At 42.3% G+C, this 13,125-nt stretch overlaps 1 protein-coding gene and 1 pseudogene across 2 annotated transcripts in view; one reads left to right on the top strand and one right to left on the bottom strand.

Annotated features, from left to right (window-relative positions):
- Window positions 1-13,125, bottom strand: part of cdk14 (cyclin dependent kinase 14) — a 570,262-nt gene that overhangs the window by 156,363 nt on the left and 400,774 nt on the right. The gene's annotated exons all lie outside the window — the stretch shown is intronic.
- Window positions 8,608-8,829, top strand: LOC144481758 (U2 spliceosomal RNA; annotated as a pseudogene).

Raw genomic sequence — 13,125 nt, 5'->3', positions numbered from 1 at the left:
CCGATATGAGATGCTGCTCCCACGTAAGATGTTGCCTCACCAAACTGAGACCACCTGGATGGAGCTGGCAGCCCAGATAAGTGGTCACGATATTGCTAGTTGAATATGGATCTAGTGCAAGAAAAGGCTCATTGAACTTCTTTGCTCTGGCAAGGTGAGTACTGAGTCCATATGGCATTGTGGAGAGATTTCTATGTGTGGAGCAGGACTTGTTGGTGCTCAGGGTGTGAAATTCTGAGTGTAAAATGGCATAAATTCTTGTGCCTTGGAAAATTAAATAATTAGACTAGATGACTGGCATGTACATAAAAGGTGAGGTGGGTCAATTTGATGGGCACCTGAACATGGGTCTCTGGATGGGCGGGTGGGGGGGGGGGGGGGGGGTTTGCTATTTTCTGACAATGTAGAGGGATGACTCATGAAATGACTTTCGCCCTTAAGAGAAGAGGATTAATAATGCATTGGAACAAAGACAAACAGGTGGTAGAGTGCCAAACTTCTTTATTTTAAAACATGCAGAGGAGGGAGCACCTACACAGTTGGAGGCGATCTGGGAACAATCATGTCGCATATGGAGGTAAAGTCTCCCTGGAATGCTGCCGCACTTCCTGGGGAACTTCGAAGTGTCACTGAAGCATTTTCTTTGTCCTCCCCTGGAATGCTGGCCAGGTGAGGGGGTGAAAAAACAGGACCTGGCAGGGGAGATGCTTTTCAGCCAGAATAGACGGAATAGTCTATACTTCTAATGGATGAGTGTGCCTCCAATAATACAAGAATCTTGGCACAACCCAGGAACAAAGCAGCCTGTTTGATAGTCACCTCATCCACTATCTTAAGCAGTGCGTCACTAATGCACTGCAGCAGCTCAACACAACTCCACTGACATCACTTCCCAAACCCATGACTTCGACACCTAGAAGGACAAGAGTAGGAGATGCTTGGGAACTTTGCCACCTCCAAGTTCCAATGCAAGTCACACATCATCTATTGGTACTACGTTGCTCTCCCTTCACTGTCATTTGGTCAAAATCATGAAAATTGGTTTCTAATAGCACCATAGATGTAGCTACATTGCATGGAGTGCAGCAGTTCAAGAAGGCAGCTCCCAATTGCTTTCTCAAGGGAAATTAGTAATGAGCACCAAATGCTGGCATTGCCAGCAATGCTCATACCAAGAAAGAGTAAAAGAGAATCCTGTGCACCATTGATACAAATGTTGCCTGATTAGTGGAAGTAGAATTTTTTCCTTGGAATACATGGGAAATGTTGCCCCAATATAATTTGGAATATTCCCATTGCTCAATATCATGTGATGGAAACTAAGACATTGGCTGATGGAAACAGCAGGGCAACCAAACAAAAAGAGAGATCACACCGAGGTACGTGACCATCATAATAATTTCACTCCACCTGATGGCCACAATATAGTTTTGTGCCAATCAGACTAGCTTGGAGTAATTATCTGTGTGCTGAGGGATTTTTGCTTTGAAAAAAGGTAAATCTGTCTTCCTCTCAGCTAGGGCAAAAGACCAACAGGAAATTTCTTATTCTAAAAGCAAAATCTCAAATGAATGGAACATTGCTTCGAGTTTGCAGTTTATATCGGCTATTCCCACATACAACAGTTAAAATGGTAGTTATAAATACAGCACTGCACACTACGGGAATAGCACCTGTCGAAATTACCCATTTTATCCTAATATCCAGATTTTACTGAAAGAGGAAAATATCTAAACATTTAAATTTTGAACAAACTTTGATTTACTCCATGTTAGATTTGTTTGATTTACTCCACGGGGCGGCATGCTGGCACAATGGTTCGCACTGCTGCCTCACAGTGCCAGGGACCTGGGTTCAATTCCGACCTCGGGGCACTGTCTGTGTGGAGTTTGGACATTCTCCCCGTGCCTGCGTGGGTTTTCTCTAGGTGCTCCGGTTTCCTCACAGTCCAAAGTGTGTGGGTTAGGTTGATTGGCCGTGCTAAATTGACCCTCATGTCAGGGGATTAGCAGAGTAAATATGTGGGGTTACAGGAATAGGGCTTGGATGGGATTGTGGTCGGTGCAGACTCGATGGGCCAAATGGCCTCTTTCTGCACTGTAGATTCTATGTTAGGATGATAATTTAACTCCCACATCATTAGTTTTGTTACTCGTTGATAAGATTCACTTTGTCGAGGAAGCCAATCATTGCCTGATGACATTACCATCCTACAATGTGCAGATATTTTGTGCAGTGTTTATCAATATAGATATGTCTCATTCAAATTCAAAATTAAACATCTTTCTCCCACGTTATGTTTTACCATCAAATGCCTCGAGGGAGACCATCCGCACAGAACAGTGGTGAAAGAATTCGCACTTGGCTTTTCAAATTAAAAAAATCAGTCTACCGTTCTTTGCCATATTACCATGGCAACACAAAACACATTTATGGATGAGATAAATAATAAAGTATAAAAATGGCCGAGATTTTACGGACAGTGGCAAAGCAGCAGCACTTGCCACTAACCTCAATGAAAAGCTGTCTACAAAGATCTAGCAATCTTGGTGGTGTATATTTCAACTTTTTCAACAGTTATTTGAACTGGCAATACGTTAAGGAGATCGCCAGGAATCTAGCAACAGTGATCTTATAAAGCAGGATAAGCAACCAATCACATTGAAGTATTCTCACCAACAGCAAACCAGGAAGTAAAATGCACTAATTAATCTTCACTTTCATTTAAATTTACAGAGAACAAAGTAAGTATTTGGGACATCCACATATGAAGCTGAAATATTAAACAAACTTTTAGAAAGGTTCACATGTTTGGGATTATTAGAATAGACAAAATGTAACATTATAGATATAAAATTAGTTTCCTGAGGCTAAAGTGATTTTCCAGAGTCAGTATGCTATTAAGCATCCAATAAACCACATTCAACAAGATGCAACAGTTTCAGGGGACTTTTAACGAAACAGTGAAATTACTGTTTAAAAGGGGATGTTTGTGTCAATTCAGTGATTTCTAATTGAGGGTACTTCAACAGCACACTCTATAGAGAAGCGCAAAATAATTGAAGGCAACTTCTGGGTTTCTCACTTTACTTGCACATGAGCAAACTACAGCAAAAACTGAAGTCATGTAATGGCATCAAGATGTCTTCCATTGCTATGGGTCTGGGCAAGGATGGCAGATTTCCTATTTTTTTAAATTCATTCGTGGGACATGAGCATCGCTGGCTGGCCAGCATTTACTGTCCACCCCTAATTGCCTGAGGGCTCACATTGCTGGAGTCATATGTAGGCCAGACCGGGTGAGGATAGCAGATTTCCTTCCCTAAAGGACATGAATGAACCAGATGTTTTTTTCTGACAATCGACAATGGTTTCCTGCTCATCAGTAGATTCTTAATTCCAGATTTTAAAAAAAATTAAATTCAAATTCCAGCATCTGCCATGGCAGGATTTGAACGCAGGTCCCCAGAACATTAGCCGAGTTTCTAGATTAATAGTCTAGGGATAATACCATCGGCCATCACCTCCTCTTCCTTCCCTTTCATGATAATTCACTAGTTTCATGATCAACATTACTTACACCAACTTTTTGTTCCAGATTTATTTGAAGTATTTAAATTTCCCGCTGCTAAGAGTTTGAATTCAGGTGATGAATTATTAGTCTCGGTCTCTGAATTATAAATTTATTTACATACCCACAAGGCTACCATATTGTCAATGTGATCTTCCTTGGTTGAAATTCTATTTAGTCTGGTAATTCTTCTATCTTGAGTTGCAAGCTATTGTAATTACAGCAGTGCTTGGGGATCCCTGCAAAACAACTGACCTATGCCATTCTATGTACAAGTGCCTGATGTTAATAACTGATCATACAATTGCAGAAACATTTGTACAATTGGTCAGTACAGGCAGTATTTCAGCAGCATTATGGATAGGCGTTGTGTATACACGGAGTTGGGGGTAGTGTGTAAAGTGGATTGGGGACTGGCTATCCGACAGGAAGCAAAGAGTCGGAATAAATGGGTGTTTTTCCGGTTGGAGGAAGGTAACTAGTGGCGTGCCGCAGGGATCGGTACTCGGGCCGCAACTATTTACCATTTATATAGATGATCTGGAGGAGGGGACGGAGTGTAGGGTAACGAAGTTTGCAGACGACACAAAGATAAGTGGAAAAGTGAATCGTGTGGAGGACGGAGAAGATCTGCAGAGAGATTTGGACAGGCTGAGTGAGTGGGCGAGGATATGGCAAATGGAGTATAACGTTGATAAATGCGAGGTTATACACTTTGGAGGAAATAATAACAAATGGGATTACTATCTCAATGGAAACAAATTAAAACATGCTACCGTGCAAAGGGACCTGGGGGTCCTTGTGCATGAGACGCAAAAGCCCAGTCTGCAGGTACAACAGGTGATCAAGAAGGCAAATGGGATGTTGGCCTATATCGCGAGGGGGATAGAATATAAAAGCAAGGATGTCTTGATGCAACTGTACAGGGCATTGGTGAGGCCACAGCTGGAATACTGTGTGCAGTATTGGTCCCCTTATATGAGGAAGGATATATTGGCATTGGAGGGAGTACAGAGAAGGTTCACCAGGTTGATACCGGAGATGAGGGGTTTGGATTATGAGGAGAGGCTGAGGAGATTGGGTTTGTACTCGGAGTTTAGAAGGATGAGGGGGGAATCTTATGGAGACTTATAAGATAATGCGGGGGCTGGATAGGGTGGAGGCGGAGAGATTCTTTCCACTTAGTAAGGAAGTTAAAACTAGAGGACACAGCCTCAAAATAAAGGGGGGTCGGTTTAAGACAGAGTTGAGGAGGAACTTCTTCTCCCAGAGGGTGGTGAATCTCTGGAATTCTCTGCCCACTGAGGTGGTGGAGGCTACCTCGCTGAATATGTTTAAAGCGCGGATGGATGGATTCCTGATCGGTAAGGGAATTAAGGGTTATGGGGATCAGGCGGGTAAGTGGTACTGATCCACGTCAGATCAGCCATGATCTTATTGAATGGCGGGGCAGGCTCGAGGGGCTAGATGGCCTACTCCTGCTCCTATTTCTTATGTTCTTATGTATATACGATCTACCTCATTGCCATGGGGGAGGCGGTGGGAAACAAAGATCATCAGGTGGACACTCAAATGCAGACATGAAGAGCTGCTCTCCTTTTCCAATTAACTGACAAGCGTGCAGAGTTTCAGGTAAAAACGAGAAGACGGCACTTCTTGGAGTCACAATCACTATCTTGTTACCTACCTGCCTGTTGAGGAGCTGTATTTTGTCAACAATGTGCCAAAATTCCAGGCATAGCACCTGAGGCAAATATGCAGCATAAACAACAATTAATTATTCACCACAGTCATCTCTCATGTTTAAGAGCATGCTTACAGAGAACGTGATTTTTAAAAATAGCTATATATAAAAAAAGGACGATTAATAAATAGTCTGATTATACACATCAGGCCAAGACTGAAAGACAAAATCATTGGAGGAACCTTCAAATGGTGGTATTCAGCTTTCTGCTTTGCCCATCTGCCAAAGACTCACTAAATACCTTGGATGGCTATGTGACCGTTACCCCACGGAGATATTCTCTTATTTTCTAAATCCGATTCCTTATCAGCCCAAAAACTTCATAAAAACTGCCCTCAATGAAAGCAAGACTATTCTTTGGCTACGCACATTAGTTCGATCTCAATGGCTAATACACCAACTCTTGTACAACCTGGCATGCGATTAAAGGAAAATTCATCACTGTAGTTAACATTCCACAGCATTCTTTCTTCACATATTTATTTCCTCATGGATTGGGCCCAAGCCAGAACTTACAAGGAAGGGAGAAAGAACAGAAGTAGCTAAAATAAACGGTTGGCACGCTATGCGGTCAGTTTTTTTTTGTCAGTGGGCTGCAATGGTTGATCTCTAAAAGAATTCGAACAACCCTAAAAGGTTGATTTTTTTTTAGGATGGTCATTGAGAACAGCTGCTGTCTGTAGTAGGCATGATTTGTTCCATTAGATCACTGTAAAATGCAGCTGTCTGCAGAGCAATATCTCATCAGGGCTTTGAAAGCAGTCGGCCCTATAAAAATTTCAGTAATGTTGTATCAATCTTATTCCTCTGGCAGACATCTTTAAGTCAAGTGTCTGAAAAAAAAAGTTGCCCTCTCTTTAAAATGTAAATACGAGCTGGTGAATTGCTGGTCTGTTTGTTCAGCTCTTCGTCAGGAATTTGCTGGAATTCTACAAAACGCAATGCCAAATACTTTGCACAGATGACCTCTCGGAGCCAGGAAAGTCAAAGATCATTTATCACAGTTAACCTAGAAATCAATGCTGCAGGGGCCTCACATCTGTCAGCTGCCTTGTAGAAACTCCTCATCTCAAAGGGATTCTGCTTCCCCGCTATTGATTTATCTTTGCACCAAGCAAATACAAAAGGCACGAGCAAGAGAAAGACAATAATTAGGCTTACAATCTGAAAGGGGCCCACGAAACCAGACTTTTGCAAGCCTTATTTGCTGTGGATACTTTTATGCGTATTACTGCATTACATTTCTGTTCATTTTCCCATGATTACAATATGTTATTCCTTAAGGGCGGCATGGTGGCGTAATGGTTAGCACTGCTGCCTTCCAGGGACCTGGTTCAATTTCAACCTTGGGTCACTGTGTGTGTGGAGTTTGCACATTCTCTCTGTGTCTGCGTGGATTTCTTCAGGGTGCTCCGGTTTCCTCCCACAGTCCAAAGATGTGCGGGCTAGGACGATTGGCCATGCTAAATTGCCCCTTTGTGTTGCTATTGCCAAAAATTTGATATGGTTGCCTCAGAAGTGGGTTGCACTGTTATTCTGGCACTGAGCAACTCCACGCCACTTGCTGTTTAAAATCGGAGTGGAGTGTAGTTGCGCCACAATGAGGAAAGATGCAGTACAATGACTGATGGTGCACCATATGAGGACAGCCCTGGGACTTACAAGTTTGGCGGAAGAAGTGATTCATTTAAAAAACAATTGTACCAAACAATCTACACCTATGCAGCTCTCTGGAAGTTTGAGATCTGTTTGAAGTCACTTTTCATAATGTACTTTCTATAATTTTACTGAATAATCTTTTCCAATAGTTATAAGGGGACAAGCAAGGTAAATACGTGGGTTTACGGGGGTGGGGCCTGGGTGGGATTGTGGTCGGTGCAGGCTTAATGGGCCAAATGGCCTCCTTCTGCACTGTAGGGATTCTATGATTCTAATAGGTGGTCAGAACAATTTTCAGTGCATCTCAGAAGTGTGGTCTGCGACAGTACTCCAGGTGGTTTGTGGACTGCTTGAACACGCAAGTCACTGACATGCAATGCCACAGCCAAGGCCACACAAGAGAACAGACCAGGAACTCTCACCTCCATCACTCCTATGACATCCCACAACCAGAATGGCTCCCACACGCAAAAGCAACAACAGTGAAGTTTTAGAAGCAAGATGAATTTTACTGTTGGGTTTGTTTGATTAAAATGGGTGCAATATGAATATTAGCTTCTTTGGAGATTGTGATGATTTTATCACATTTAAGAATAACAGTTCAAATAAACATGTTCTCTTGCAGTATGAATGCTTTTAATGTGAAAATGTCTATATTTTTGTTTCAGACATGCATCAATTTAATAAAAAAATGCATAATATAATGCAAGAGACTTGCAATATTTATAGCTCCAATTAATTCTGATAAGACCTATTGTGGTGGCAAGCGAAAGTGGATGGAATAGGACTAGTAGGTTCCTGCAGGCCTTTTTTGCCCCACTGACATGGTTTGCAGATGAAAAAGTTTGAGAATCACTGTTCTGTTGAGGACTCTAGAATAGCAACTTCACCCTGGTTTATAATTAATGAGTTGGAAATATCTGTGCTTGTTTGGGATCAAATAGGCACGGTATTGATAATTGGGATTGTCCTGTGTGACAAGGTGCTGACATGTTGTTTCCTTTTATGGGATGAATTGTTGTTGCTTTACTTTTGTGCGAGATTGATTACTGAGCTTCCTGATGAGTAATCCTCTACCTACTGAAGAATATTTTTGTGTATATCAATAAGTATCTAAGTTAAAGTTTATTTATTAGTGTCACAAGTATGCTTACATTAACACTACAATGAAGTTACTGTGAAAATCCCCTATCTGCCACACTCTGGTGCCTGTTTGGTACACTGAGGGAAAATCTAGCATGGCTAATACACCTAACCAGCACATCTTTCAGACTGTGGGGGGAAACCGGAGCACCCGGAGGAAACCCACACAGACATGGGGAGAATGTGCAGACTGCGCACAGACAGCGACCCAAGCCGGGAATCGAACCCAGGTCCCTGGTGCTGTGATTTAGCCGTACTGCCCCACCTTTCTTTCCAAATCAATTTTCTGCACATTTTCACCCTTCTAACCAAAGTCCAGTTCCCAAAGTGTCTATTGCCCTCCGGGAGCTTCATTAACTGGCAGTTCTTCATTATGTGAGCGTTGGCAGTTTATCTGGCAATGAGCTGATGAACTTCACTGGCTGAGTTTTTCCTCCCTAACTGAGAGAGCAATGAAGCTAACTGCATCATCTTGAGTACTCCCCAGCTAATCGCTTCTCAGCCTTTTGGCTAAGATCAAACATCAGATCAAGCCCAAGATCAGGTGAATACTTTTTCTTGTCAGATGGATCTTGTATGTCTCACTTGTGGTAATAAATTGGATTCAATTTGAATTTGAATTGGTTTTTTGAGCAAGCAAGGGGATGGATTAAGGACTTGCCCTGTCCACTCCGCACGTTTGCTTTGTAACTTTAAGAATGGAGTATTTTTAGAAAATCATCTAACCCAGCGCAGGCTGGGAAAGGATCTTCCCAATGGCACAATGGTTAGCACTGCTGCCTCACAATGCCAGGTACCTGGGTTCGATTCCAGCCTTGGATTACTGTCTGTGAGGAGTTTGCACATTCTCCCCGTGTCTGCATGGGTTTCCTCCCACAGTCCAAAGATGTGCAGGTTAGGTTGACTGGCCATGCTAAATTGCCCCTTAGTGTCCCAGGCTAGGGGGATTAGCGAGATAAATGCAGGGGTTACAGGGTTAAGCTCTGGATGGGATGCTCTGTTGGAGAGTCAGTGCAGACTCGTTGGGCTGAATGATCTGCTTCTGCACTGTGGGGATTCTATGATTCTTGGCTGACAAGCTACTCCGCATCTCAGCCTGATGAGCTATCATGGTTCTGTATGATTTGGATATTAAAACATAACTGCAAAAATAAATTTATCAGCCTTCATGAAAGTAACAGTAAAGGAAAAATTATAAAGTGACATTTCCCCAGGATTTGCAGACTCAAAGGAACAGCATTAACTTCTTGTAACCAGCAGCATAGCTCAGCTGAGAGCCAGTATGAAAGTAATTACAGTGCCTAATTAGAATAAGCAACCATGTAGCTGTCTTTCAAATTAAGTCAGTGAGAATATTTCTCTGCTCCCTAGAGCTGGTGAAAGGATCGATTGATGAAAAAAACAAAAATATTAACTAGTGGACAGAATCTGCAACTGGAAAATACTGATCTTTTGATTTTAATGTCCTTTACAGGGATACAAAAGCCAATTACCCATGACTAAAATTGAGTGTTAAGTATTGGTACTGATACCATCTGTACTGTGTCTCAGTCCAACCTCCTTGCAGTCCTTCTGCTGCCACAGATTTAGTGCCAGAAACACTCCTTACTACTCATTTCTTTGAAGATTCTTTGACATTCAAATTGGGCTTCAGCCTTCCTCATGATCCTGTATTACAAGCTGAATAAATGACAACAGCGCAAAATCATTTATTTGTTTCGTCAACCGGCCTTGTTGGACCCGTCCCTTAAATCACAATGCAAAAACTCCATGCCATTCTGGAAAACATCAGAACTCAGGCATCTGTAATATTGTGGGCCTTTACTTGCCGATATATCCTACTGCTTTTTTCTTGTGACCAATATTCAAGTTAATCATAAAATAGAATCATTGAATCCCTTCAGTGTAGAAGGAGGCCATTCAGCCCATCGAGTCTGCGTTGACTCACCTTTTGTTTTAATCTTACCCAGTTCCTACTCCTGTAACCCCATGCATTTACCCTGCTAACCCCCCTAACCTACACATCTTGTGATACTAAGGGGCAATTTACCATGGCCAGTCAAACTAACGTGCACATCTTTAGGTTGTGGGAGGAAACCAGAGCACCCGGAGGAAACTCTCACTGTCACGGGGAGAATGTGCAGACAGTGACCCAAGGCCGGAATTGAACCTGGGTCCCTGGCGCTGTGAGGCAGCAGTGCTAGCTATTGTGCATTTAACTTATTTAAATTATATATTTGTAATGTGTTACTCAAGAATATTTTCTTTTTTTAAAATCCCAAAATATCGTCGGAGATTTTTTCTTCAAAAAACCCAAATAAAATACATTCAGATTTATAATTCCACTACAAGTGGAGAGGGGAAATCTTCTCCCAGCAGATAAAAAACTGTCACTCTTCCCTTTGCTGCTGGTTTACCATTTGCTATGACGTGCTGTTGGACCAGACACAAATGATGGTCGGATTAGCTTAATGCCATACCAGCTCGAAGATGGATTGACAACAGCATTCTCGACAGACCTTAACAAATCAGCACCTCACAAACTTTTCCTTTCCCACTGCCTCAGCATTTAGGGACAGTTGCTGTTGTGATTAAGGACAGTTTCTTATGTGGTTTGTAAGGTACCATCAAAAATAACAAAAGTTTTTTTTTTAAAAATGGGTTGATTATTCCTGTAGGATACAATCAGTAACTTTCAATATTATTGGGCACTTGAGCAATACGAGTGGTTTAGCAAATGGGTCATTCAAATAAAAACTGCATATGTATCCGGTCTTGAAGGATCAAATGAAAGCTTCTGTTGGCTCAAAGGACCCAACATCCAATTCATTTACACAGTCTCAATTTCACTCTGACTGGCAAAGGTAAGGTGAATTGGAGACTGTATAGGGCTAGTGGTTGGGGTATTAAGTGACATGGAAAAATGTCACCGTTCCTTCACTGTGGCTGGGTCAAAATCCTGGAACTCCCTCCCTAACACCACTGTGGGTGTACCTGCACCACATGGACTGCAACGGTTCAAGGTGGCAATTTGCCAACATCTTCTCAAGGACAACTGGCGGAGGACAATAAATGCTGGCTAGCCAGCGACAACCCCCATGAATGAATAAAAAGCGATGGGATATCACATTTTTGTAGCTGGGAGAGAACTTCTTTGGGAAAAATTCAGAGTGAAGAATTTTTTTGTTTCAGTTTCAGGAAAGAAACAATTTCCATGTTCACAAAGGTAAATAAACTTACTGCCGTCACATACCACAACACATCTGGGGAAGGCAAATAGGCAAAATATTGCATGTTAAATGGTAGGATTCGGAGTAGTACGGAGGATTAAAGGAACCTTGAACTGCATGCAGAGATTCTTAAAGGGAGAAGAACAAGTAGTTGAGGTGGTTAAGGTGGCATGGGATCATTTTATTAGACAAGGCATAGAATGGAAACACTTGTTAGGCCACAACTAGAATGCTGCAATGTTCTAGTCACTGCATTACAGGAAGGATGTGATTGCATTAGAGTGGGTACAGTGGGATGAACGTTTTAGTCACAAGGGAAGACTGGAAAATTGGGGGTTGTTTTCTTTGGGACAAAGGCTGAGGTGCGATTTAATTGAGATGTATCAAATTCTGAGGGGCCTGGACTGAATGGATAGGAAGTACCTGGTTATCCTAAACAGAGAGGTTAATAATTATGGGGCATAGATTTAAAGTAATTGGCAGAAGGACTAGAGGGGAATTGAGGATTGTTTCTGCCGCTAGGCTTGTGGGAGTCAGAAACTTACTCAAAGGATGCTAATGGTAAAAATCCTCCTTGCATTTTAATAAAACTTGGACATGCACTTAAAGCAGCCAACCCCTGAGATGTAACATAAAGCGAACAAAACCATCAATTGCAGTCTTCATTTGTACATGAGTATGGTATATAGTTTGGACGCAAAGTAGCAATGTCTACAATTACTGATCAGGGTTCAATAAAAATGCAAAAGCTAGGGCTGAGACACATATCTTTCTCTCAAACAGCAAACAAACCTGTTAAATGAACATAGAAACATAGACAATTTACAACACGGAAGGTGGCTATTTGGCCCATTGTTTAAAAGTTTATCTATTAGTGTCACAAGTAGGTTTAAATTAACACTGCAATGAAATTACTCTGAAAAGCCCCTGGTCGTCACTCTCTGGTGCCTGTTCGGGTACACTGAGGGAGAATTTAGCATGGCCAATGCACCGAACCATCTAGGGGCAGCATGGTGGCACAGTGGTTTGCGCTGCTGCCTCACAGCACCGTGGACCTGGGTTTGATTTCTGGCTTGGGTCACTGTTTGTGTGGAGTTTGCACATTCTCCCTGTGTCTGCATGGGTTTCCTCCGGGTGTCCCGGTTTCCTCCCACAGTCTAAAGGTGTGTGGGTTGGCCCTCAGTGTACCCAAACAGGCACCGGAGTGTGGCGACAGTGTTAATGTAAGCATACTTGTGACTAATAAATAAACTTTTTATCCTTCGGACAGTGGGAGGAAACTGGAGCACCCAGAGGAAACCCACACAGACACTGGGAGAACATGCAGACTCCGCACAGTGACCCAAGCCGGAATCGAACCCCTGGGTCCCTGGTGCTGTGCCGCAGCAGTGTTAACCATTGGGCCATCGTAAAAAAGTCCAATCCCACTTTACAACTCTTAGTCCACAGCCCTCAAGGTTAAATGCTTCAAGTACACAATGGTTACACGCAAGAAGCAGGTCTTTCAATTGCACAGATTAGTCATTTCTAAGATCTTTATGGTCACAAGGATTGCTGGTACTGAAAACAAACTTCCTACTGCTACAGTGGAAGTGCTCCACGGAACAAACTTCTCTTTAATTTTGGTTTGCATTTATTATTCTGCACCAGGTGTTAAAGCAGAAAGCTGTTCTATCCTCTGGCACTATACTCATCATTTCTTGAAGTACAAAAATTACTAACAAATTTAAACTTGTTTTCCTCGCTTTATTCTAGCTTTCAGTGCCACACTGAGTCGA

Source organism: Mustelus asterias, chromosome 2 (assembly GCF_964213995.1).
Source record: "Mustelus asterias chromosome 2, sMusAst1.hap1.1, whole genome shotgun sequence".
Taxonomy (NCBI): Eukaryota; Metazoa; Chordata; class Chondrichthyes; order Carcharhiniformes; family Triakidae; genus Mustelus; species Mustelus asterias.
Note: the sequence above shows the minus strand (reverse complement) of the source record. Positions and strands in the feature narration are given on the sequence as shown.